This window comes from Podarcis cretensis (genome assembly GCF_951804945.1).
Source record: "Podarcis cretensis genome assembly, chromosome: 4".
In the NCBI taxonomy this organism is placed as follows: domain Eukaryota; kingdom Metazoa; phylum Chordata; class Lepidosauria; order Squamata; family Lacertidae; genus Podarcis; species Podarcis cretensis.
The window spans coordinates 16,315,145-16,341,452 of record NC_137173.1 but is presented as its reverse complement, the minus strand read 5'-3'; the positions used below and the strand labels follow the sequence as shown (position 1 = coordinate 16,341,452).

Sequence of the window (26,308 nt, the reverse complement as noted above, 5' to 3'; positions counted from 1 at the left end):
ATGGCGATGATGCTTGTGCAAATAGGGTACACAGTAGGAGAAAGGAATTCATGTGCAGGGCTGTGATAACTAATTTGTCAAGAGCTCCGCAATAACTCAGTACAAATTAATGTCCATTTAATTTAAAACATTACCAAATCTATGGCTTAACAGACAGCTAGAAATGGTATTAATTGATGTCATCTGAGTGTGAGAAAGAAATCCATTTGTGACCCCCAAGTGTCATGAAATTTAACGTAATTACACACTTTATCATTTGGTTTATTTTTTCCCATTATATTAGTTCATAGGACGGTTACACTCCTTCATCACTTTATTATGCTTACCTAATGCTGAAACCCTTCCAGCTAACGTCTCAGAAGATGAGCTATGCCCCTGAGAGATTACAGCTCAGCGGCAGCAAAATACATGCTTTGAATTCAGGGTGCCCCGGGTTCAAATCCTGCTATTTCCAGTCTTAAAAAAGGGATCAAATAGCAAATGCCAAGACCATGAAGAGTCGCTCAGTGGCAAAGGAGACAATACTGGGCCAAACGGGCAAATCATGACTTTGTAAAATACTGTTTCCTATGCTCCCAAGAGCTGGGTTATATAAAGGTGCACAAAATCAGAATAAAGCAGGGGTGATGAAACTTTTTCAGTCCTGGGTAACCATGTGGCAGAGGTGGGCAGGACCAAAGGCAAAAGGAGATGGAACAATGAATGCAAATTTCACTGATGCACAGCTAGTTTCTACACACACTTGCACAGCAGCGCTCTCTCTCTCCTCCATTCAGACCTGCGTGAGGCCAATAAAAGAAAAACACATTCCAGCCAGGGAAAAATATTTGAGGTGTTAATTAGGGATAGATGGTGAGGCCTGGAGAGTCGCATGAGACCTGGGTCTAAGGTTCCCAAACCCTGGAATAAAGCAGCAATGCGAGAGAGAGAGAAGTGGACACCAAAAGCTCAAGAGGAAATTGGAGCAATGGCAAATCCACTGCAACACAGCCCTGATGATAGCACACTGTGTGTTGCCAAGTTATTTTCCCTAGGACGAAAACAAACTTTTCCCAGGTTAAAAAAAAAAAAAAACACCCCTGGAGAATCTCGTGCTGACGTTGAATTGTTGTGAATGGTAAGTAGAGTCCAAGGGTACCCATAGAGACCCCCCCCCCCAACAGGCCACCCTAAGGATTCCATCTAAAGTGAAATTTCTTAGTCCCTTCTTAAGAAGAAGAAAAAGAAGAGGTTCGATTTGATATCCCGCTTTATCACTACCCTAAGGATTCTCAAAGCGGCTAACATTCTCCTTTCCTTCCTCCCCCACAACAAACACTCTGTGAGGTGAGTGGGACTGAGAGACTTCAGAGAAGTGTGACTAGCCCAAGGTCACCCAGCAGCTGCATGTGGAGGAGCGGAGACGCGAACCCGGTTCACCAGATTACGAGTCTACCACTCTTAACCACTACACCGCACTGGAGTGACTTCATGGGAAGCCAACTGATTAAGATTATTTTGATCATCTTTTTTTGGGGGGGGAGTTTTTGCCTTAAGGCAGTTTTTGCCTTAAGAAGAATCTAAGTTGGAGGTGAAACATTGGAAGAATTTCATGGGGAGCCAAAAGAACTTCAACCAGACTTGAAGAAATTATCAACAAATTTTTGTACAACTGTAAGAATGACAGTAGGGAAAAAAATCTACTCACTGACCCAGGAGACCCCACTATCTAAGTCATGAAAAATATATCAACACTCCCTTAACCTCCCCAAAACACTCATGATCTCAATTACAATCTGTTAACTTTGCCCCGTGGATCCCAATGGGATCTGCTGAGGACGATGTTCTTCCATAAGAAAAAACACACACACACACACACACCAAAGTGCATTATATCAGAAGTTACAATAATCTGAATGTACACTAAGCTTGTAATTTAGGAAGCACTGTGGGACTTATTTAAGGAAAAGTTTCTTAGGGCCAAGCCAATTTTCCTCTGTTTTTTTGGAAGAGGGAGAGAGAGGTAGCTCGCGACGTACTAAAAATGCAATTAGATAAAGTAACTTCATGAAATGCAGCTAAAAGCGTCAGCCGTATGAGGAGCCCCAGGACCATATGAGAAACCAGCCGGTGCTCCAGATTTCTGACTCTGTGAAAAGGTTTCTTTGACATTCTGCCAGGCGACATCTACTCTGAAGAAAAGCAGCTGAATGCACAAGCCCAGAAGGCTAAGGAGGTACCTCGGTTTATGGACAGCAACCTGCTTGGTAGGTCTTTGGGAGATGCTTTGCAATTGTACCTAACGTGAAGTCAGGATAACAGTACGATGGCAGAGTGGGGAAGCAGGATATTCACAATTCATATCATTTGCATGAATTACCTTAAAACACTTCATCCTAAGATCCCAAGGCAAAACCTGACAATTAATCACACAAAATGCAATTTAAAACAAGGAAATAAAAATAACTTTCTTTTTTTTAAAAAAAAAAAAAAGAAGAAGACGAAGCTGAAAACAGATTAAAACACAATTTTTAGAAAACCTCATCTAAAATGCCTGGAGATATAACTGCACCATGCACTCTCATACTGAAATAAATGTCCAAAAGCAAAGCTGGGTGCTCAGAAAATCCAACCTTTCTCCAACCTTTCAGCATGTCTGATCTAGAAGCATTTATAAGGATCAGGCAGTATCAGCCAAGACACAGGCCACATTCACACCATATATTGAAAGCACTAGGACACACAGTCGTGGCTTCCCCCAAAGCTTCATGGGAGTTGTAGTTCCCTAAGGCTGCTGAGTGTTATTAGGAGGCGCCTGTTCCTTCTTACAGAGCTACAGTTCCCAGAGTTCCCTGCGAAGAGGGACTTCAGGATTCTGCCCTGAATCCCCACATACATGCAGAACATCTCCTACAGGCATGGTAGATAAACAACTTTGAGGAATGAACATCAAGGTCACTCAGTGCTTTAACAAGAGTTTTCCATTGCAGAATGACTCCTTTTGTCTCCAGTGTCCTTCTCTTTTCTAGTTAATTTGTTTTTCTAAAAGATGCTTTTAAGCCTGCTTCTTTCTTCTCAAACTCAGCATGACCGCTGTGGCTTTATTTCTCCTATAGAGAACTCAGAGCTACTCCTATGCAGCCACCCATCCGGCCTTGTCTGCAGTTTATTTACAATGCATCTGATTGCCTGATGCTAATCTCCTGCAGACAAACTCCTGGGCCAGCCTTTTGTGAGGCATCCAATACGTTCTCCCCACCCCACTCTGCCATGCTTCCTGCCGCCCCAATAATGCTGCCTCTGCGGTCATTAAGCATGGCAAATGGATGCATGGTTCAGAAACTCCCTATTGAAAAGGTACCGCATTTAACTTAGGAAATTGGTTCACAAACTGGTCTTCAGCTGCGGCTACGGGCGTATGGCTTTATTGATTTGTGCTGTGAAAGGGGAAGGATCTGCAATGATGGACTGAGGGGGACATTTGCCCCTGAACCCAGCCCCCTGCAGTCCCCAGAGGCTAGAGCGGAGGGCAAGGTAGTTCACCGATCAATGCATCTGTTCATCTCTCATGATCTTGCTGTTATAGATTCCTTACCACGTTCTATCTTAAAAAGCAGAGACATCACCTTGCCAACAAAGGTCCGTATAGTAAAAGCCATGGTTTTCCCAGTAGTGATGTATGGAAGTGAGAGCTGGACCATAAAGAAGGCTGATTATTGTGCTGGAGGAGACTCTTGAGAGTCCAATGGACTGCAAGAAGATCATACGTATCCATTCTTAAGGAAATCAGCCCTGAGTGCTCACTGGAAGGACAGATCGTGAAGCTGAGGCTCCAATAGTTTGGTCACCTCATGAGAAGAGAAGACTCCCTGGAAAAGACCCTGGTGTTAGGAAAGATGGAGGGCACAAGGAGAAGGGGCCACAGAGGATGAGATGGTCGGACAGTGTTCTCGAAGCTACAAACATGAGTCTGACCAAACTGCGGGAGGCAGTGGAAGATAGGAGTGCCTGGCGTGCTCTGGTCCATGGGGTCACGAAGAGTCGGACACGACTAAACGACTAAACAACAACAACCACGTTCTGCCTCCGTTCTACACCACTTTGTCTCAACCTCCTAACTCACTTCCGGGTCTGTGCAATACTGATGATGTTATAACAACAACAACAACAACATTGGATGAAGAAGTGTTGGTTTGGTTTCTTTAGGGGTGGGGGTGGGAGGAGAGACCACACTGAGAACTTTAAACTGGCTTCTGGACTTTAAAAAAACATCAACAACCTAAAAGTGTGTTCCCAGAACACATTCTTTCATGCATATGATCTTTCTGCACAGCAGAACCAAAGATAATCCAGGGCTGGTTTTTGTTTTCAGTAGAATCAAACGGTTATGTTCTCCCTAGACTGCACCATTTCTGCCTGCAGACAAGTAACAGATCTTGTCAGGAGAAATACATATTGTTAAAAGTAGAAAATATCACATTAGGTGGAAGGCTAAGCTGAAACCTCCATGGATGAGCATCACCCACACCTTCAACACAAAACAGTCTAGGGGGAAAATGTAATACCGAATGAATCTGCTGAAATGTATACATTTATAAATAAATTCATTGATAGGCCCAATTTGAAGGATCGGACATGATGTTTAGGCACTTCTCATTCCTGCACTCTATACAAGGCCAGCCTTCCCAACCAGTTGCTTTCCAGATGTTCTTGGAATCCACCATGGCCAACCATCAGGAATGCCAGGAGTTGTAGAGGACACCCGTGTTAGAAAGATCCAAGAAAGTGCCTTAGAAACAGTATTGGTTTCTGGCATGACCCAGAGTGTGCAATGGAGGATTCTGATGAGCATGAGTGTCACACCACTCCCTTAGGGGAAGTACTGCAAGAAACTTATTTGAGGACCTTTTCGATCGAGTACACAGCCCCGTCACCATCCTCTGACTCAGAGGATGAGACTCCTGTAGAATCTTTGCCGCTCCAGCAGAGATCCAAGGCTATAAAATAAGGTGAGAGAGCTTTTCCCAGCAAGCCAGCCACTTCAATGAGGACAATAGTCTGAGTTTTGTCAGCCGGCATAAGCACTTGGGTTGGCTCTAGCTCCCTGTAGCGATAATTCGGGAACTATTGTCCTCACTCTGAATAGGCTTACAGTCATACCTTGGAAGTCAAACAGAAACCGTTCGACTTCCAAAATGTTCAAAAACCAAAGTGTGGCTTCTAATTGGCTGCAGGAAGCTCCTGCAGCCAATCGGAAGCCGCGGAAGCCCCATCGGACGTTCAGCTTCCAAGAATAGTTCGTAAAGAGGAACACTCACTTCTGCAGCGTTCGGGAGCCAAAACGTTCAAGAACTAAGCTGTTTGAAAACCAAGTTACGACTGTAATTACTTTTCTAGGCAATCTGGTGTGCCTCACTCTAAACAGGCTTAATTATCTTTCTAGGCAATTTTGTGTGCATATACAAAAAGATCTCTGAAGCTTTGCAATGCTGCTGAAAAATTCCAACTCTCACCACCCTCTTTACTCGCTCCTAAGTTTTTTACCACCTTGAGCCACCATAGGAATTTTGGCCTCTATCTACTGCTAAGTCACCCAGCACAGACATTTTGAGAATCATCATATGAAACATGACTAGCTCAGTTAGAGCGTGGTGCTGATAATGCCAAGGTTGCAGGTACGATCCCTCTTAAGGGACAGCTGTATATTCCTGCATTGTGTAGGGGGTTGGACTAGTTGATCCTCAGGGTCCCTTCCAATGGTACAATTCTATGATTCTATAAACTGCATTTTGTTTCCTCCTCTTTCCTGGTATTTAATGGCCCATCGTATTGATACTGCTGAACAGAGCCAGAGCAACATTCTAAATTTTAGTGTGAAAAGCTTTTGCGGGGAGGTTATATCCCATAATCTCTGTACAAGCCAGCGCACTGATAACATAATACAGAGCAAAATGATTTTCTGGATATTAGGAAGATTATTTGGATAGGTCAATATTTTTATCTAACTATACAGAGTTCCCCCGAACTTTATCAAGGACGGATATAGGTTATCTGGGTTCCATTTTGATGATGAAATGTCAAATGATGAATTGCTGGTTCACTGCAGGTGCTGCTGATAATGGATTTGCCAAATTGGGAGAAAAAGAAGAAGGGTCAGGAGCTCTGATGCCTACTGAAAAAGTTGTAATCCTGACTCCTGGTACAGTACATGTCTTGTTCACCATGAGTATGACACTGTTTCAAATATGTACCAGGTGGTTTCTGAGCCTTCAAGGTGATGCTCTGACTATTGCAGTAATGTGCCCTGGAAGCTTGTTTTCCTTTAATACTGAGAGGTTCCTGTTCAAATAAAGAGTTGCAACTAGATGAGCAAGATACTGTGCAATTAATCTACCTACAGATAATGATACAGATGAACTGCACGGCCACGATAAAAGATTACTGTCTCCATTATACTGCTTGAAAGATACCGCTTGAAAGAACGATAAAAGATTCTCATCTGTACTATATACTGCTTACTGATGTCTGTGTTTTTGATGTACAACCTTGCACACTGCAGATAAGCATGTGGTGTGCAGCAACAATTTAAATTGCACGCTGTGAAAATACTCCCCACCCCACCCCACCCCTAGTGGCTCTCTTCATCAGGATTTCCCAAACTTGTGTCTCTAGCTATTTTTGTACTACAATTCCCACCATCCCTGCCTGGGCAGTAGTCCTGCTAGCTAGGGATGATGGGAGTTGTAGTCCCAAAACAGCTGGAGACCCAAGTTTCGGAATCCCTGCTCTAGATGCTACGGAACTACAGTTCCCTTGATCTTGGGCAACTGACCGTATTGCCTGGGTTGCTGGGAGTTATAGTTCATTTGAAAGGGCACGGGACAACTACTGCTGGAATAAAGGAACAGGCTTTACACATTGCTGCTTCCTGGAAAAATATATGTAGTATAACTCACACAAGTAAATATTGCCCAGCGCAACTACTGTGTCCCCAACCCATAACAAACCTTCACTACTCGCGTAAACGTGGGCATTAAAGTTCCCAAACCGCCATTCTAACCGTTCAGCACCCATCGACAGGGTGTTGCGACTTTTTAAAGCACAAAGGGTACCTAAAGCGAATGACAGGGTGTCACTGGCCATGACATTTTGCTAAGGCTACAGATGAAATCAGAAATCCACGAGCCTTCTGGTTGGTCCAAGAGGAGAGGGAAGTGAAAGTGGAACCTTAAATAGAGACCAAATGCAGGAGAATTCATAGTGGAAGGGAAGGGATTGTTAAATATTCTCATTCAGTTAAATTAATTCTCTCTTTTTACACACAATGTAAACAAGATCACCGTATCCCCCTGGAAATTACCTTTTTTAAATGTTTGAGTAAATACATGGGCTAATCTTGAAATCCTAGAAAACACAGTAAATGGTTTTGTTTGTTTAAAAAAGCAAAAGCCAAGCAGGAAAGGGCTTTGTAAGTAATACAGGCCTTCAAAGGATCTGGCACTTCAATCCACTAAGACCAAAAAACTGTGAAGGGAAAGGAGGAGAGCGCTTAAGGACATAATTGCCGTTAAGTGGAAATGAACACGCTAATGCTAACACCTAATTTGCAGTAATCATGAGAATGAACCCTAAGCGTTAGCAGAAAGAAACTATGGATCAGACACGCAACATTTGCAGAGGCAGAAAGTAATAGCTACAGGATAGCATCAGAATATGGCCGTAGGAATTCCAAGGTGATACCTATTCGAACACACTTTTCGAACATCTCTGGGGAGCACGTCCACAACTGAGGTCCTGTCAGGTGAGAAAGCCATCTCTTGGGTAGCCTCACCTAAGATGGGAGACCCAGAAGAGTGTGGTGTTACAGTGCGTTTCTGTCCTTACAGATTCAGGGCCCATAATTAACATCACCTTCCAACACGGAGTACTCTCTCCCCACTCTTTAAATTTTAAATAAATGAAAGCATTTATTAGTCTTCCTTCCCTGTTTTGATGCAGATGCAATGGAAGAGAGTTCTCTTACATATAATAGCTGTACAGTCATACCTCATGTTATGTCCGCTTCATGTTACATTCTTTCAGGTTATGTCCCACGGCGACCCGGAAGTACCGGAAAGGGTTACTTCCGGGTTCCGCTGCTCACGCATGTGCAGACGCGCAAAATGATGTCACGTGCATGCACAGAAGCGGCAAATTGCAACCCGCACATGCGCAGACGCGCCGCTGCAGGTTGCGTTCTTTTCATGTTGCGAACAGGCCTCCGGAACAGATCCCATTCGCAACTAGAGGTATCACTGTATTCAGAAGAACATTTTGGCTGGCGCAGATTGCCATTTAGGTTTTTGAGGAGGGAACTCCCATCTTAAAAAAATCCCTGCAGGTGTATCATTCCCTGTGTCTTCCACTACTCTTAAAAATAAAATAAAACTTAATTGTCTAGTGAAAGACCAATGGCCAGGTCCATGTTGCAACTGCGAACTATCATCCACTATCATATTGAGCCGCCTAGTCCCTGATACCTCAGAGATATGCCCTAAATACCTCAAAGATCCCTTCTTCATTATGGCTCCTTCACACAAATACTACTATCAGCCAAAGCAATGACTTAGCATCCCCGCTGAGATGCCACCTTTGAAGAGGAAGAATACACAGGTACATTTTTTTTAGTTGCAAATCTTTCTTCCTTTTGTGCGTCACCAAATATATCCCTGAACATTTGAATACTGGATGACTGGACGCAAGAAATGAATTGTATTACTTAGCGCTGCTATCATGCTGCTTCGAAATATTTCATAGGCATTGTCATCGTGGTAATCTGTCACCACCCCAGGAGTCTGAGGCCTCATCTTTCACCAGAGTTTTGGAGAAAATACCGAAACAGGAGAGGGATTTGCCCTCCAGGCCAGCCCTAGATTTCTCCACTGCCCTAGAAGTCCCAGTGAAAGAGAGACCTGCTTTTCCAGCAGTTATCCAGCCCAAGGTCAGTTTATAGTCGGGGACTCTTAAGCACTGAAGCAAAGTTTGAGCCTGTTTGCAGGACTCTTCAGCCTGAGCTTCAAAGAGAGCTATCAAGGGTGATTTGCCTTTACTGCGCCTTACCAGAACCCCTGGCCCCTTGAGTTGCTTGGACTTTGCCTGTCCAGAGCTTTGTGATACTGGACCCCGATCCTGTTTTTGTCTAACTTTATCTCGTCAGAAGCTGAAAATTTGCTTGACGTTGCTTTATGGAACTTGAACTGGGATTTGCTTGAACTTTCCCTTGCTAAACACACACGCACGCGCGCACACACACACACACACACACACACACACCAGATTGAGCTAGAACACCATCTGACTGAGACCACCACCTGGAACTGAACATAATCCTTACAGCAGGCTTGTAAAGTAAGTCAATATTATTACTCACATATTATAAATGGGGAGCCGAATGGTTTGCCTAAGGCCACCTATTGGGCAGAACCAGAACCAGATCTTTCACAGATCACACCTGTAGCCCAGCAAACGGCCTCTTGTTTAAAATGCATGTGTTACGCTGTCGCAAGATTATTTCTGCTTCTTCCTGGGCGCCCGCCAACGGAGCCGGGCTGGAATTCCTTTGCGAGCTCAGAACTGAAACATCAAACAGCACAGGCTTTAGCAATTCAAGTTCCCTAATGTCATTGTCTTCAAGAACCTGGCCTGAAGCCCTGAAACGTTAATTCTCATCAGGGGGGAGAAGAAAGATATATCCTTGAACAAGATTTAGCACAAGGACATCGTCTCCATATCTTTCACTTGATGGGATCACGTCTTTCAGGGAGACTCCACGAAGCACTTAACAAAGACAACACACTCGCAGAAGCAGCAAAAAGTTATCTAAACAGGGTAAACCCAAGCATGCAACGCAGGAGAGGCTGGATGGCACACAGCCTTGCTTTTTATTAAGACGAAACTGTATATCCATGACTGGAGCAGAACATACAAGGCATGCCTTTACCCCCATAGACCACAGTGCCCGTTGCCAGTCTATGTGCATTCACACAAACCCATGTGAATGCTTGGGACAAGAAGGGTGAATGCTACATACTCCCTTGGCCCAATGGAAAATAGGAAATATACCGTATTTTTCACTCTATAAGATGCACCAGACCATAAGACGCACCTAGTTTTGCAAAACCACGCCACTGCGCCAACATCTGTTTGAGACTACGAGGAGGCATAAATTAACTATGTGTTATGTCAAGAAGTACTTTGTGGCACCTGCCTTAAATCTACTGGCAATCCATTTCATACTTGTCGGGGGCCAGTCCTACCAATAGGCAGAGTGAGGTAGCTGCCTCAGGCAGCTGTTTTGGGGCATGGTGGAAAAACAAGCAAGTTCTTTATTTCATTTTGTTGTTGCTGCTGTTGTATATTTAGCCTCTCCCGAAGAGCTGCTTGTGGGATTTTCTGCCTCAAACACCAAAATAACTTGGCTGACCTCAAAGTACTCTGCACTGTGAGTTGTGGAGAGGGCACCAATTACTTTTCCACTAAGTTAGCAAAACGTTTTGGGCCAGACTTGCAGACTGCTGTATCTAAGAATCTTCTGGTCAATCTGCTGTGTTCAGTTGCCTTTTGGGGTGGATGGGTTGCTCATCCTTTCTTACTGGTTTAAAAAAAAAACAAAAAACAAAAACACAAGATGACAAGAGCACTGTTTTCATTCTGTTTCCAGACTTTGCTCCTGTCCAGATGTTCAGATGAGGATTGGATGAAGTTCATGCTGTTGACACAGGCGAAGAAATCTAAACAACAGAAATGGAACCCATGACATAGATGAGCAAGCGTGGAAGATTTTTGCAGACACACAGTTTTGGTGGTGGCAGAATGCTGACAAGAGGGCTTTCCTGTTCTACACAAGAGAATATTAAAAGTTAAACAATTGCAGGTCTCTGCGGTGTGGGCTTCAAGTCCTTCTGGGCCACTGGGAAGAGTTAAGCATGGCTCAAAGAAAACCCAGCAATTCCCAGCTCTCAGAGTTTTCAACACTTATTCTACTTTTAGTTATGAAATCTGTATCCTCTCAGTCATGCAAGAAACTCATGAGAAACATCAAGAAAAGTCTTCACTAACCATCTGCCTGCTAAGTACATTTTGCACAGAACACTTTGGTCCAAAGGAAACATGACTTTAAATTGTGTTCCTGCATCCAACATGCAGGGTTTTTAACAGGGTTCTTGTAGATCCCAGCAGTCACTTGAAATAACTGCAAAACTTGGACCCCATTTGTTCAGTATTGGAACCCAAACAGACCTGACAAAACACTGGCTTTGGACTCCTCTAGGAGGAAAGGGGATATAGGTTTAATGAACTGAAAATACTCAGTATGATATGATCTATTGTGCTGGTCCAGGGGGGAGGTTACCGTGGGGCGAGGACCTGAGTCGAGGGTCGGCAGACAGTCCTCCACGGGCGAAGTGGGGTCCACAGAGAGGAGCCGGGCAAGGACAGGAACTCTGGGGAAACTGGACTGGGTGCTGGCCGAAACAGCTCTTCAACAACGTTGCTCCCGCAACCTGGGACCGGGCTGACTGGCCTTTATCTTCTCTGAGGCCAGGGGCGGTCCTGGCCCCCAGGAGACCCGCCTCTCCTGGCCTTAAGGCGAGCACTCCTCCTGGGAGAAACCAGTTCCCTTCGCCTCTCTGCCCTGAGCCTCTGCAGTTCAGGAGAGGCTGAAGGGTTACTGGACCCAGGGGAAGACTCATCTGTAGGCACTGAGTCCTCAATCACATCCGGAGCCAGAGTGGATTCACCTGGTGCCTGCTCCTGAGGATCCGGCACAGGTGCAGGCGCTTCAGAATCAAGGCCCTGCCCCAGTTCAGCCGGCCCTGGAGGCAGGGACTCCTGTGCAGGCTGGGATTCCTCCGGTTCAGCCTCTGAATCAGATTCCCAGGCCATCACATCTATTGTGTGTGTGTGACGTGGGTGGTGCTGTGGTCTAAACCACTGAGCCTCTTGGGCTTGCCGATCGGAAGGTCGGCAGTTCAAATCCCCGCGATGGAATGAGCTCCCGTTGCTCTGTCCCAGCTCCTTCAGTTCAAAAGCACACCAGTGCAAGTAGATAAATAGGTACCACTGCGGCGGGAAGATAAACGGCGTTTCTATGCACTCTGGCTTCCGTCATGGTGAACGTTGCGCCAGAAGCAGTTTAGTCATGCTGGCCACATGACCCAGAAAGCTGTATGTGGACAAACACCAGCTCCCTCGGCCTGAAAGCGAGTGCCACAGCCTCACTCTACATAAATATAAATATTATTTTTAATTCTTTTTATTGGCTTCTTTCAGCATAGAAAAAAAGAAAACCGTGTCCTCTAAAATACAACAAAAACAAGAGCAAAACAATAACATATGTGCCATGGCTTACAAATATGAAATTAACCACTTTCCTCCTACCATTCCAGATCACACAGAAAACTCACAGCCTGTGAATGACTACAGCTCTATATAGAATAAGCATTGATTTCGCCAAATACTCCAGGCCTGGAGTGTTGGACGTTTTGTAAATGCTCCTTGTGATGTATATGCAATAAAATAAGGGCATATCATATTAAAGGAGCCAGGTGTGACATGCCCTTGTACAAGCCTACTTGATGGCTTATTTTTTCCATTATAGCAAAACTCCACAGGGACTGGTGCTAGCAGTCTATGTGAAGGTCTTGCGCCATTTTTCACTGATTATGGGTGTAGTTGTATTGTGCTTTTTCATAACTCCCACCACTTTCTCCATATTTCAAAAAATAAATTACTCTTAATTTACCAGGTTATTGGGGTCCGATTTACTCCTGCCGAAATAAATGGGGAAATGAAACTGCTGAATGCCTTAAGCTAACTTGGTTGTGTTCTATCCCAAGCAACCTCTCAAAATATAATGTGTGGGGGTGGATCTGTATCATAAATTCTTTGCTTTAAAATGCTGTTATACCATTTCAAGAGCACTGGGGTAGATTTATTTCCTCCTTCCTCCGTTGTGTTGTGTTGTGGTTTTTTTGTGTTCTTAAGTGATGCAAGCCACACAATGGCAAAGAGGTGGATTAATCCGAGGTGTTGTTATGTGCACGGCTGAATGGCCTTCTGCTTCCTTACAACTTACAACCCTATAATTCTATGATAAAGGGACAGCAAAATTGCCTATCTAATGAGAATACCTTCCCTGTGCTCTCGGACTCCCCATTCATCAGCCTCAGACAGGCTTGTCAAGGTTATATTCCAGGCCAAAGTGATTGTGGCAGTGCAACCGGGATTCCGCAGCAGAACGCGACCTGCAGTCCACAGCGCCACTGTAGATCATTATTTCACACTCCCTGCCTCACCGATTCAAAAATTATTGCAAGATACTGTCGCCCTCGACCAGTATCGGCTCACACAGCCTTCTTTGCTGTTGTCGTTAATGCAGCCTTCGATGTTCGCAAATATCCACAGCAGCGCTAGCTGGTTCATATCAACAACTAATTTATCGTTCATTCACGAGCTTTCTCTTGGTCTGTAAAACTATTTCACTAAGCTGATTTGGCCCCTAATTTCCCCTCAATTCACCCATGAAACTGCTGCTGCCACCTTGGGGTGTAGTGTGGAGCTAGAATGAGTAAATGAGTGGAAGAGTCTACTGAAAACGATCCACATCGGATTATGATTCAGGGCCTTGCAAAGCATTGTTAACAAAGATGGCTACGGCATTAAAGCTAGGGCTGGGCAATATCTGTTTTTCAACATTGTGATATATCAACAGCTAAACATCTCGATAAACCTATGCATCACAATATCTGAAATAAGGATGGAGCTATGTAAAGGCACTGGCTGGCTTCATGGTTTTTCCAATGTTGTGATTTTTGCATAGCACACACACACATTATGAAACCAGTACAGTGGTACCTCAGGTTACATACGCTTCAGGTTACAGACTCCGCTAACCCAGAAATAGTGCTTCAGGTTAAGAACTTTGCTTCGGGATGAGAACAGAAATCATGCTCTGGCGGCGCGGCGGCAGCAGGAGGCCCCATTAGCTAAAGTGGTGCTTCAGGTTAAGAACAGTTTCAGGTTAAGTACGGACCTCCGGAACGAATTAAGTACTTAACCTGAGGTACCACTATATCTCGATATGGACTTCAAACCTGTTTTGGACAATATATTGATATATCGCCCAGCCCTAACTCTCACCTCTCAAGTCAACTCTACTTTGATTGCAATGGCTTCCAAAGTTGACTTGCTCATCCTCCTCTCCATACTTATTCATCAATTCTACTCTTTTCTCCCAGCAGCAAGATTCACAAGTTTTTTGCAAAGTGGAAGTTTCTGGTGGGGGTCACGTACAAGGCTAGAGGCGGGAGGGGTGTCCCACAAAAGGGAGAGATGTGGGGAACACGCTGTACAATATTGAACCATCCCTTTTCCTACTTAACTGCAATTTATCGCATCTAGAAACAGCCCAGAGATAGATCAATGTGTTTGTGATTAGGTTATTATGCTAACACGATTTATTTAGTAGAATATTAACAGGAAACGGGATTCACCTTCTTAAGAGGGCACCGAGATAAGCACACTGGTGGTTCTGTTAAAGAGCCACGCTTTCAAAAATTGATAAAGGATTTTAGGCTCCTTCAGGGAAGTACAAGAGGACTTTGCTCGAGGCCCATTCCTGTTCTTTAAAAATAAAAAATCATTAAAATTTCTGCCTTTCCTCTTGTGACTTACAAATGAATAAACAAGAACAACTGCAATGCAAAATGGTAAAACATGCAAGGGCATTTTAACACAAGTCTTACTTAAAAACAAACTGATAGAGCAAGCAGTTCTAAAATTAATTTTCAGTTTTGAAATCGAGCATCTGTCAGCCCAAAAGACGCCTTGACAATTTCCTCCACCACCAGTTTGAAGAATGACAGGTGGAGGGCACTGTGATATGAAAGGAAAATTGCCAGTAACGTCTTCTGCACATCCCATTGAAATGAATGGGAGCTGCACGGGGACATGTTAAAAGCAAGAAAAAAACACAGCTAGTCCAGAATTCTGCTTCCCACAAAGATATGTCTGGGAAGCTCACAAGCAGAGTTTGAAGGTGATAGCCCTAACTCATGTTTTGCAGCAACATATACAATACCTCTGAATGTGGAGTTTCCATTTAGGTGTCACGCCAAATAGGTAAAGGTAAAGGCACCCCTGACCATTAGGTTCAGTTGTGGCCAACTCTGGGGTTGTGGCGCTCATTTTACTTTATTGGCCGAGGGAGCCGGCGTACAGCTTCCGGGTCATGTGGCCAGGATGACAAAGCCGCTTCTGGCGAACCAGAGCCGCGCACGGAAATGCCGTTTACCTTCCCGCTGGAGCGGTACCTATTTATCTACTTGCACTTTGACGTGCTTTCGAACTGCTAGGTTGGCAGGAGCCGAACAACGGGAGCTCACCCCGTCGCGGGGATTTGAACTGCCAACCTTCTGGTTGGCCAGTCCCGTCATGCCAAATAGCTACTAGCAATTAGAAACTTTAAACTGCTTCTGTTCATGGCTACAACAAACGAGCCTTTTCACTCCATTTTCCTCTTGCCTGAGTGGTTCTTGTGCAGTCAACAGCTATGTCTCTAGAATCAGGAACAGCAGGACAAAGCTGACTTCCTATGGTTAGCATGCAGTTGTGCATGAAGGGGGCAACGACCCAGGGGTCAGCAAACTTTTTCAGCAGGGGGCCAGTCTATATTTTGAGGGGGGGGGGGGATGAACAAATTCCTATGCCCCACAAATAACCCAGAGATGCATTTTAAATAAAAAGACACATTCTACTTATGTAAAAACACACTGATGCCCAGACCGTCCATGGGCTGATTTAGAAGGCAGTTGGGCCGGATCCAGCCCCCGGGCCTTAGTTTGCCTACCCATGGACTACACTCTAATTTTGTTTTATCCCATGCCCCCTTTGGCAGTCATTCTGTGGCTGGGGCCTTCAGCACCATCTCAGAAATCGAAATGTCTTCCTTGGTCCAAAAAGGTTGGTGACCTTTGATGTAGACATTGATGGCCATCTGTCATGGATGCTTTAGTTGAGATTCCTGTATTGCAGGGAGTTGGACTAGATGACGCTCTTACAATTCTGTGATTCTATGACCTAGGCGGAACCAACGTTTCTGATTTGGTGTAGGCCCACTTCTTATGTTCCCACACAAACGTACAGTGTGGGAGGGACAATGCACAAAAAATGCCTATAAACCATGAGTTTTGTCTTCTTGGTCACACTCCAGCATGACCAAGAAAGTTTCTTAAAACTTTCTTAAAACCAGTGGGCATGGTTTTGAGTGGAGAGGCAGCTCTTAATCCTTGCCTTGCCAGTGATTATTCTGCTTAATGTCAGTAACCCAAACACTTTTTTTTCTCCTTTAAATTTCCAGATGTGCCTTTATTCTTGTAAGCATGCATTTGTAAAGGCAGCTGGGGCAAAGGGAAGGATTTGGAGAGGGAAAATGGCCTACCATGGAAGCACTGAGCGCCTCCCCTCCCTGTACAGTCAAAAGCACGTCCTTTAGAGAACTTTTTCTTTGAAAAAAGCAACTACCGAGGATTTCTTACACACGTTTGCAGGCAACGTGACACTTTACCCTCAAAATAAATTGTTAATGGGTTGTAAACCTAGGTTCTTCCACCCTCTCCTCTTCTGTAGGTGCAACCGCCGGCATGGGTTTTTAATAATAATACATAGATGTGAGACAGTCTCCATAAATCTTTTTTTTTAAAAAAAAAAAAGAATGCATTTTGCTAATTCTATCAGTTCCATAGAGCTAATGGTTTTCCTCCTTTTATATCTGCAAAGGCCAGATAACTTACGTACTCAATCGTCAATTTGTTGTTGCTGCTTTTTAATCCCATTCTTATTTTGTGCAGTACAGTACGGAATGCGCTTTACTGAAATTTCGCCAAGAGTTTAAGCACAGAGGTGCTTCTTACGAAGCACGGAACATGTTCCCAACACTTTTAAAAACAATTATGCTACACTAAGGTCAACAGTACAGGTCTTGGTGGGATGAATCCAGCACTGCTTTCAGGGTCCAGACTTGCCTTACTTTCCCTTTCATTCAAACAAAGAGTCATACAACAGTCCAGGGAAATCCCCTAGCCAGCGAAAGATGTTTGGCGGGGGGGGGGGGCAGAGACATGTTCAGACAATATTGATCGGTTTATACTTAGCTGGCAGAAGGGCTAAATGACTCAATCCAACGTATTGTGTCAAAAGGAAAATAGATGTTCTTAACATGGGGAGGCTTCTAGAGTGTGCTCTTAGCCACTCAATTCCATTTACTGCTCATGTCAAAAGTTAACACTTGAGCACTACTCGTGTTACAAAAGGAAATAAGATGTTAAGCAAAGGCAAAGTGAGCCAGGATAGTAGCAGCAGTAGTAGTAACAACGGCACAGGTATCAGTATAGAGGAGAGACAGGCTGAGGATGGTAATTAAAGGCAGGTGAGCCTTATTTGAATGGTCCAAGGTTCTTGTATTATTTATTTGTTTTGCTTTTTTATAATCTGCCCTTCTATTAAAAAAATATATATCAAGGCAGTTTACAATGTACAAGAATAAAACCAATAGGCTTTTTTATAAACAACAACAACAGTATTTCAAGGTGCTTTAAAGCACATGAGAATAAAAATCAACCAGGTATCCATAAAATCATCAATAAATGCATACAGTCGTACCTCGGCTCCCGAACGCCTTGGGAGTCAAACGTTCCGGCTCCCGAACAATCGAAAGCCGGACGTGAGTGTTCCAGTTTACGAATGTTCTTTTGGAAGCCAAATGTCTGCCATGGCTTCTGATTGGCTACAGGAGCTTAATGCAGCCAATCAGAAGCCACACCTTGGTTTCTGAAGATTTCGGAAGTTGAACCGACTTCCGGAACGGATTCCGTTTGACTTCCAAGGTACGACTGTACAGTGGTACCTCAGGTTAAGAACTTAATTCGTTCTGGAGGTCCGTTCTTAAGCTGAAACTGTTCTTAACCTGAAGCACCACTTTAGCTAATGGGGCCTCCTGCTGCCGCTGCGCCGCCGGAGCCCAATTTCTGTTCTCATCCTGAAGCAAAGTTCTTAACCCAAGGTATTATTTCTAGGTTAGCAGAGTCTGTAACCTGAAGCATCTGTAACCCGAGGTACCACTGTATTTACTGAACTGCTCATCTCTGCATAATTCCACCCTTATTTCAGACATTGTGATATGTAGCTATGTTTAGCTGATGATGTATCACGATGCTGAAAACCAGATTATCACCCAGCCCTCACACAGATCGTGATTCGCGATATATTGCCAGTTATCACGATATGGACTTCAAACCGGTTTTGGATGGTAAGTTGCCCAGCCCTGTACCTGAGATATTTAAACAAGAGATGGTGGGATTAAATCAGGGGATCTTTCTGAATGAAAGGAAATTGCTCTGCCACTAAGGTAGCATTGCCAGCTTAGCGGGGGCAAGGTTATGTAAAGTTCCATCTGTCTTGATGGCAACGTCACCAACATCATGGCGTAAGAATGAATGCCTTGAACAATCTTTCCAAAAATGCAAAGCGAGAGGAGCTGATGCAATGAAGTTCAAAAATTATAATTCTTCTGTAATGGCATTTGGAGTATAGCACACTTGGCACTCCATATAGCATCTTGCTATATGGAAAGGCTATGTATTCCAGTAATTAAAAACTGCTCAGCACGACGTCAAATCCAGCCTCCCTTTTATGGCTCACGTACCACTAAGCCAAGAATTTAATATAACCTCGGATGAATGGTGCAAGCAGCTCCTCAACAGATCTGTTCCACAGATAAGACATCCTTTCATAAAAATGGAAGCTAAAAATAACAAAGGTAGGGCTGGCTGGTTGTCACCCCCACCCCCACTCCCCCCGCCAGCCAAATCTTCATTTTTATTACATTTTCCTTTCAATGAAACTCTATCTCGGCAGTGGCAAAACATACATATTTATCAAACTCCTTCAAACGGTAATGATAAATGAAAGAACCCTTCAACTCAAATATACCTGCAGAAGCATTTGGAAAGACTGAAATGAGATGCAGCTTGTCTCCAGCAATGTGTTTACCCTACTCATCTCCCCAAGATGAAACAGTAGCAGGAAGAGATCACCACTGCTGCCTCCTCCTTTTAAAGCTTTTCTTAGTGTTATAAGTTCCCAGCACAAGTTAATTTGGAGCCGCAAATAAGGTATTCCCCCTCCTCCCACTTCCAGCCCCCAAACTGGAAAGTTTCTATTTCGATTCATGCAAGCCCATCTTTGAGGCCATTTCAATTGCTACTGTCGTTTAATATAAGAAAATTTAGAATTGTGTTATGAAACCGCTGTGCGGGCTCAGAAGAATTCAATCTGCCCAATTTATAATCATTTAAAATCCCACCTTTGCTTAATGGAATTTCCAGCTGTTTTTTATCACTTAAGGAGGGGATATAACTCTTTAAAGCCCAAGGGTAGGTTAACACTTTAAAAACTTCAAAATCAAAAACACTTCGGTCAAAACCAACAAACCACGACAGGGCTGACTCCAGGCCTTCACGCAACTGGAAGCAGCAACTTTGTGGCTAAGCACTTTGCGGCCTCCAGGTATTTCCTAGACCAGCTGGTCAAGGATCTGTATGCTTCCCATGCCCCTTCAGGAGGTGAACTTTAAATAAGAAAAACTTGACTCGTTGTGAGTAGAGATATACTTTAAAGGTAAAGGTAAAGGTACCCCTGCCCGTACGGGCCAGTCTTGACAGACTCTGGGGTTGTGCGCCCATCTCACTTAAGAGGCCAGGGGCCAGTGCTGTCCGGAGACACTTCCAGGTCACGTGGCCAGCGTGACATCGCTGCTCTGGCCAGAGCCAGAGCCAGAGCCAGAGCCGCACACGGAAACACCGTTTACCTTCCCGCTGGTAAGCGGTCCCTATTTATCTACTTGCACCCCGAGGTGCTTTCAAACTGCTAGGTTGGCAGGCGCTGGGACCGAGCAGCGGGAGCGCACCCCGCCGCAGGGATTCGAACCGCCGACCTTTCGATCGGCAAGCCCTAGGCGCTGAGGCTTTAACCCACAGCGCCACCTGCGTTTACATGCAACTAATTATCTAGGAAACAAAAATATGGACAGACAATTTACAGAATCTGGCATTTTCAAGGTCATGAAATCTAGATCCCCACCGTTCTAAGATCAAACAGGAGTCTGTGAGTGAGGCTTCATTGGGCAAAAAGCCTCTGAGTGACTGTAGCTGCTGGTGTGTGCGTATATAACTATCAGAAGTGTTTTAAAATGCATGATATCCTGCAGGCACACAAGTCAGAGAGCTGAGACTGGTCACGTTTCCCTGACATATATTTTGAAAATGGTTTGCCTTTCTGTCCGTCCATTCTCCAAAGGCTTGGCTGCCTCTTGACATATCATCACTAAACTCAGCTCAAGGGTTCCCAAGGTGGGGTCTTCACTGCCTTTTGGATGTCAGGAGCCATTTTGAATCAAAACCAACTTTGCTTGGTTTGGGGCACAGGTTTGGCTACCTCTTGATACATCATTGAAAAACTTGGGAGAAGGGCAGCCAAGGACATTTTGGAACCTGAGGCAGAATGCCCTGGTACTGCCCCACAATCTGCTCTAGAAGCCTTTGCAGAGTCCCCCACACCTGGCCCAGCAGTGAGTCTCTGCCCGAACTTTTCCTTAAGGAGACGCCCTTGCCGAATCTCCCTTCCTGTCCGGTGGGATAGAAAGGACCTGCAAGGGCAAACTCTTGCAAAGCCTTGCCTCCTCACTGGGGTACGACGCTGTGACTTTGGTGTGACTTGGCCATCTTTTTGGCAGGGAGGGTCCAAACTAACCAATCACACTATCTACTTATTTATTTTTTAATGATGACTTCTGCATATTTCTGGGCTGCTCCGGCTGCTCCATGCTAGTACAGAATTACGGCAGTCCCAGTTCTACAGCAATACAGCACATGGAACAGTGTTGAGGAAGGAATGTTTGCACCACACTGCAGGTGGTCTATAAGACTGTAGGTTCTGAAATTTTCAAACACGGGGTGAGCCAGGCCCACCTAGAAATCGCTTGGCTATGCACAACAAGTGGGGATTTATTGATAACTGAAGGTGTCTTCCCAGTACAAATTGTGTCATATCTAAATAAGTCCCTCGGTACCTTCGAAGGAATCCAGGGGAGGAGATGGGAATCGTATCGCAAATGAAGATGGTGTGGCTTTATTAGAATTGCACCTCATTTGGCAGGACCCGAATACGAGATGATGTGTTTAACAGTGGTCATTAGGTTGGTTACTGCAGCACTTTTGTCACAGCAATGCGAGCAGCAAAAAATATTGATTTTATTGTTTTCACTCCCCCCCCCCCATCCTTGTATTTTTGCTTACTTCTACAGGTTTCCAGAAAACCAATAAACAGCCAGGGTCAATTCCTAAGAAGTAAAAAAGGCGCCACACATAAAATACATAAACTCTCTCCTTAAGGCTTATTGAAGACTTTATAGATGAAATACCATTCAACAGTTCTTGGGTTGACACTCCCGAGCTAATGTAATGCATTTTCCTGGATTTAGCAATGCACTTTCCTGTGTGCAAATAAGTTTGTATTCCATGTGAAAGTTACAAAATTATTTTATTATTTAAAAGTTCCCTATTTTACCATTAAAAGTGTGTGTTTTGCATGTAAAAAGTTCCTACAAACTGCGCAAAACGTGAGAGTGCAATTTGATGGAGCAGCACAGAACAGATCTATGATTGAGTACCAGTAAAAATTGAAACAGGGTTAAATTAGCTTATTCCGCCTTTTCAAAAATGGGGTGTTCTGTGTTTCTTCATCCAGCATCTCTAGTGCTAACCTGAAACTTGCATAGGAATCAATGAACAGCCTACTTGTGATATACTCTGTCTTAAAACTGAGACAAATACAGTTTTTATGGCTTTAACACAGTGGCTGGGCCCCTCCAGCCCACATCTCAATCTTGGCCCACTACAGAGTCACATCTGATCCACAAGGCCATGTTTGAAAAACACAGTTGATAAGCAGGGGTTAAACCCTCCTCAGTTTAGCTTCATGCACGAGTTCTCCTGTCGAGAACAGGAGCACGCAGCAAACCATTTGAAAACATTTTTGGAAAGAGCACATTAGTCTTTGAACCTCTAGGCTTAAATAGCAGCCTGGGGTGTTTGCAAAAGGGTTTTCAGACAGCCCTCTGCTGCACTTGGAAGTTTCAGTAGTCAGGGCTTCGAAGCCATGTCACCCTGACATCAAAGTGACAGGGCTTCCCACCTGACAAATTTGGCCCACCATGGCAGGAAGAATGAGGGTGTGACCCCCGCCACCAAAAAAGATTCCCCATTCCTGCTTTAACATTAAGATAGTTCTCTAAAAGGTAAAGGGTCCCCTGACCATTAGGTCCAGTCGTGACCGACTCTGGTGTTGCGGCGCTCACCTCGCTTTATTGGCCAAGGGAGCCAGCATGACTAAGCCACTTCTGGCAAACCAGAGCAGCGCACAAGCAGAGTTTGAAGGTAATAGCTCTAACTCATGTTTTGCAGCAACATATTCAGGTATAAAATACCTTTGAATGTGGAGTTTCCATTTAGGTGTCATGCCAAATAGGTAAAGGTAAAGGGACCCCTGATCATTAGGTCCAGTTGTGGCCGACTCTGGGGTTGTGGCGCTCATCTTACTTTATTGGCCGAGGGAGCCGGCGTACAGCTTCCGGGTCATGTGGCCAGCATGACTAAGCCGCTTCTGGCGAACCAGAACAGCACACAGAAACACCGTTTACCTTCCCGCCGGAGCGGTACCTATTTATCTACTTGCACTTTGACGTGCTTTCGAACTGCTAGGTTGGCAGGAGCAGGGACCCAGCAACGGGAGCTCACCCCGTCGCGGGGATTCAAACCGCCGACCTTCTGATCGGCAAGTCCTAGGCTCTGTGGTTTAGACCACAGTGCCACCTGTGTCCCTCGAGTTCCCTATCCCACCCCAACTCCTTTGCTTAACATCCAACCTGACAACAAATCCTGCAGAACTCAAAAGTTTGCTTATAATCTAGTGACATTATGAACAAGCTTTATTGTCACCTAGAGACAGAGTGCCACAAGGGGGGAGGTCCTATGGCTATCTTCTGGGGTTGGGTTTTCCAGACAGAGAACTCTTTAGAAGTCCTTGTCATCTGAAGCTGAATCTCTGGACCATGTAGTTGTGAACTACGCTACCTTTACACAATGCAAGTGTCAGGGCTGCAGCTCAAACAGACTTTTAAATGTTTTCACTGCCTTTTTTCCTAAACCAGACCCCAGAGTGTATACAGCGCTGTCTGGCTTTCATAATCAGCTTGGGATCTTGATGTCTGATTAAACAGTTTGAATTAGCCCAAACAGAAACTTTTTTCATCTTGTGCTTTAATAACAAATGAAAAAAATTATCATAGGCCTTTGGAGAAAGAAATGCATTATGTACTTCAACCACAGCAACCCATGAATGACAACTATATACATAAAGACTGTTCTTTGAAACCAAATTAGCAAGTGTGTTGCGTATATTACAGTGTGGGTATCCAACTCAGTGGGCAGAGAGGGCTGCTACGGTGTATTTATTGGGGAGCTGGTATGCTTGCTCCCTGCTTCTTGAAAATTCCCAGCAGGGAAACTTGTTTATTTTCTCTTTTTTTATTATTGCATTTATAACCCACTCTTACTTCTGAAAAAACTTGCAGGACTGTTAAATTGGGGGAATCTACTATGTTGCTATCCTGCACTCAATGGTTTCATATAGATGCTAAACAGCATGGGAGATCAAACTGAATATAATAATTTATAATAATAGTTTATTATTTATACCCGCCCATGTGGCTGGGTTTTCCCAGCCACTCTGGGTAGTTCCCAACAGAATAATAATAACATTAGTGATAAAAGATCAAACATTAAAAACTTCCCTAAACAGGGCTGCCTTCTAAAAGTCAGATAGTTGTTTATTTCCTTGACATCTGATGGGAGGGCATTCCACAGGGCGGACGCCACTACCGAGAAGTCCCATTGCCTGGTTCCCTGCAACCTCACTTCTCGCTGGACCTCAGTGTCCGGGCTGAACAGTGGGGGTGGAGATGCTCCAAGGAACCCCACACTGAAGACACCACATGGCCAAGCAGCACTGCCCAAGCATCACCCTCTGGAAACGACCATCCAACTAGGACTGAAACCATCACAAAGCAAAGCAGTGCTGTCCACTTCTAACTTGGACACTCGTTCCAGAAGGATACCGTGGTCGGTGGTTATTGAAAGCTGCTGAGAGGTCAAGGAGAAATAAAAGGGCCACATTTCCCATCTCTCTCCCAACAGATACCGCCAAACAGGGCAACCCAAGCAGTTTCTGTGCCCAATCTATGACTGCATATAGGTGGCAGCAAGGTCAGGCCTATGTAGATGCACTGGTTGAATTAGGTCCACTCGTGGATTTGCACAGACCCAACCTTACCTTACCTGAGAGTCGCATGGACTGCAAGAAGATCAAACTTCTCCATTCTTAAGGAAATCAGCCCTGAGTGCTCACTGGAAGGACAGATTGTGAAGCTGAGGCTCCAATACTTTGGCCACCTCATGAGAAGAGAAGACTCCCTGGAAAAGACCCTAATGTTGGGAAAGATGGAGGGCACAAGGAGAAGGGGACGACAGAGGACGAGATAGTTGGACAGTGGTCTTGAAGTTACCAGCATGAGTTTGACCAAACTGCGGGAGGCAGTGGAAGACAGGAGTGCCTGGCGTGCTCTGGTCCATGGGGACACGAACACTCAGACACAACTAAACGACTAAACAACAACAACCTTACTGCAGTCTCATCCCTTCTGACGGGAGACTTCCTGCTCTGTCTCTGCCCCACCAGGCCAGCCACTCCTGCTCCCTCCATCGCTGTCTTTCATCTACGTTGCTGAGGGCAGATGTGAAATCCAGGCCAACAACATCTGGAAGGTCACAGTTCCCTTATCTCTGCTATAGATCTCCAGCTTTTAAGGGTTCTTTATTCACTGGCACAGAAGAAGCAGACAAGAGGAAGGGGTGGAGGCGGCGGGTTTGCGCTGCCGATCCGCGGCTCATCTCGGGGCAAAGCTCAATGCAAAGGCAGCTCTTAATGAAATTTCTGAAAAAAATGCAAACTAATGCTTTCTAATTTCCTCACTTAATCTAATGTCACAGCTGTCCCATTAACGCCAGCAGCTATTAGATACTTAAACAACCAGCTTGTTGAACTGCAATTTTATCATATGGCTGTATCCCTCCACTCCTTCCTTCTCCCAGTTTTGATAATGTTCCATAATGGCAGTGAGGGGGTAATTTAAATCTCTGAAAGCCATCAGACCCATAATCATCTCTGGAAAATGAGTACATTTAATGCATTTTGCATAATAAAAAAGGGACACCTGATACAAGCACGAAGTTCAAACATCAAGCCGGCTCACCCTACTACAGCTTATTTCTACAGTAATTAACGTTCCTTCAGAACTGCCCTTTTTTGTTAAAAGAAGCCAAACAACTCCATTGAACAAAACACATGGAGAACAAGATACCCAGTAATGTTTCCTCCACCCATCCCAAAGCCCATTTGGCAGAGTCTCACGTTTTTGATGGGGTCAGGAGTGCACCGACTGCCTCAGCGCCACCACGACCTGCATAATTTACAGTTATCACAACATAATACACAGGCAGTAATGGAGTCACCGATAGGCCACCATTTGCTTTTCAGTAAGAAGAGGGCAGCAGCAAAGGAACGCATGTGATTTTGTGTCTCCACTGGGATAGATATAACTGAGCAATTAACTCTTTTTCACGGCTATGGTGATCGACAGATAGGATTTCATTGCTGCTGAAATAATTAAAGAAAAGCTAGAACACATTCATTCAGAGCCCAAAGCTTAATATCCAGCACCTAATTTTTAAAGCCCAAACCAAGGCCCCTTGAGACAGCCTTTTTATTGCAAATACATTATTTTCCCCCAATGATGCTCTTCGGATGGTCAAATGCAATCCCACTTTCAATGTTGCTTGTGCATGAGGACTTTGGGGTGGTCGCACTGCTTCGTTTTCAATCCGTGCATATCTCATAACATCCCACAGAAATCCCGTAACTTTTATTCTTCTTCAACTTTCTATTGAATGAAATCCTGTAACTTCTTAGACCACAAACATTCTGGTTTGTTTTTGTCCTACTTCACCAGCACTGCAGCCCCTCCAGAAAGCAATAATGTGGTAGCATTGAGGAAGCGCCTCAGAACTCAAGTCTACCACTAACAAATTATAGCTGCCTCGAGAATACGTTGCAAAATATA

At 44.5% G+C, this 26,308-nt stretch overlaps 1 protein-coding gene across 10 annotated transcripts in view; it reads right to left on the bottom strand.

The window, feature by feature from the left end:
* FAT3 (FAT atypical cadherin 3) overlaps positions 1-26,308 on the bottom strand; it is a 459,497-nt gene that overhangs the window by 322,477 nt on the left and 110,712 nt on the right. The window lies entirely within an intron of this gene.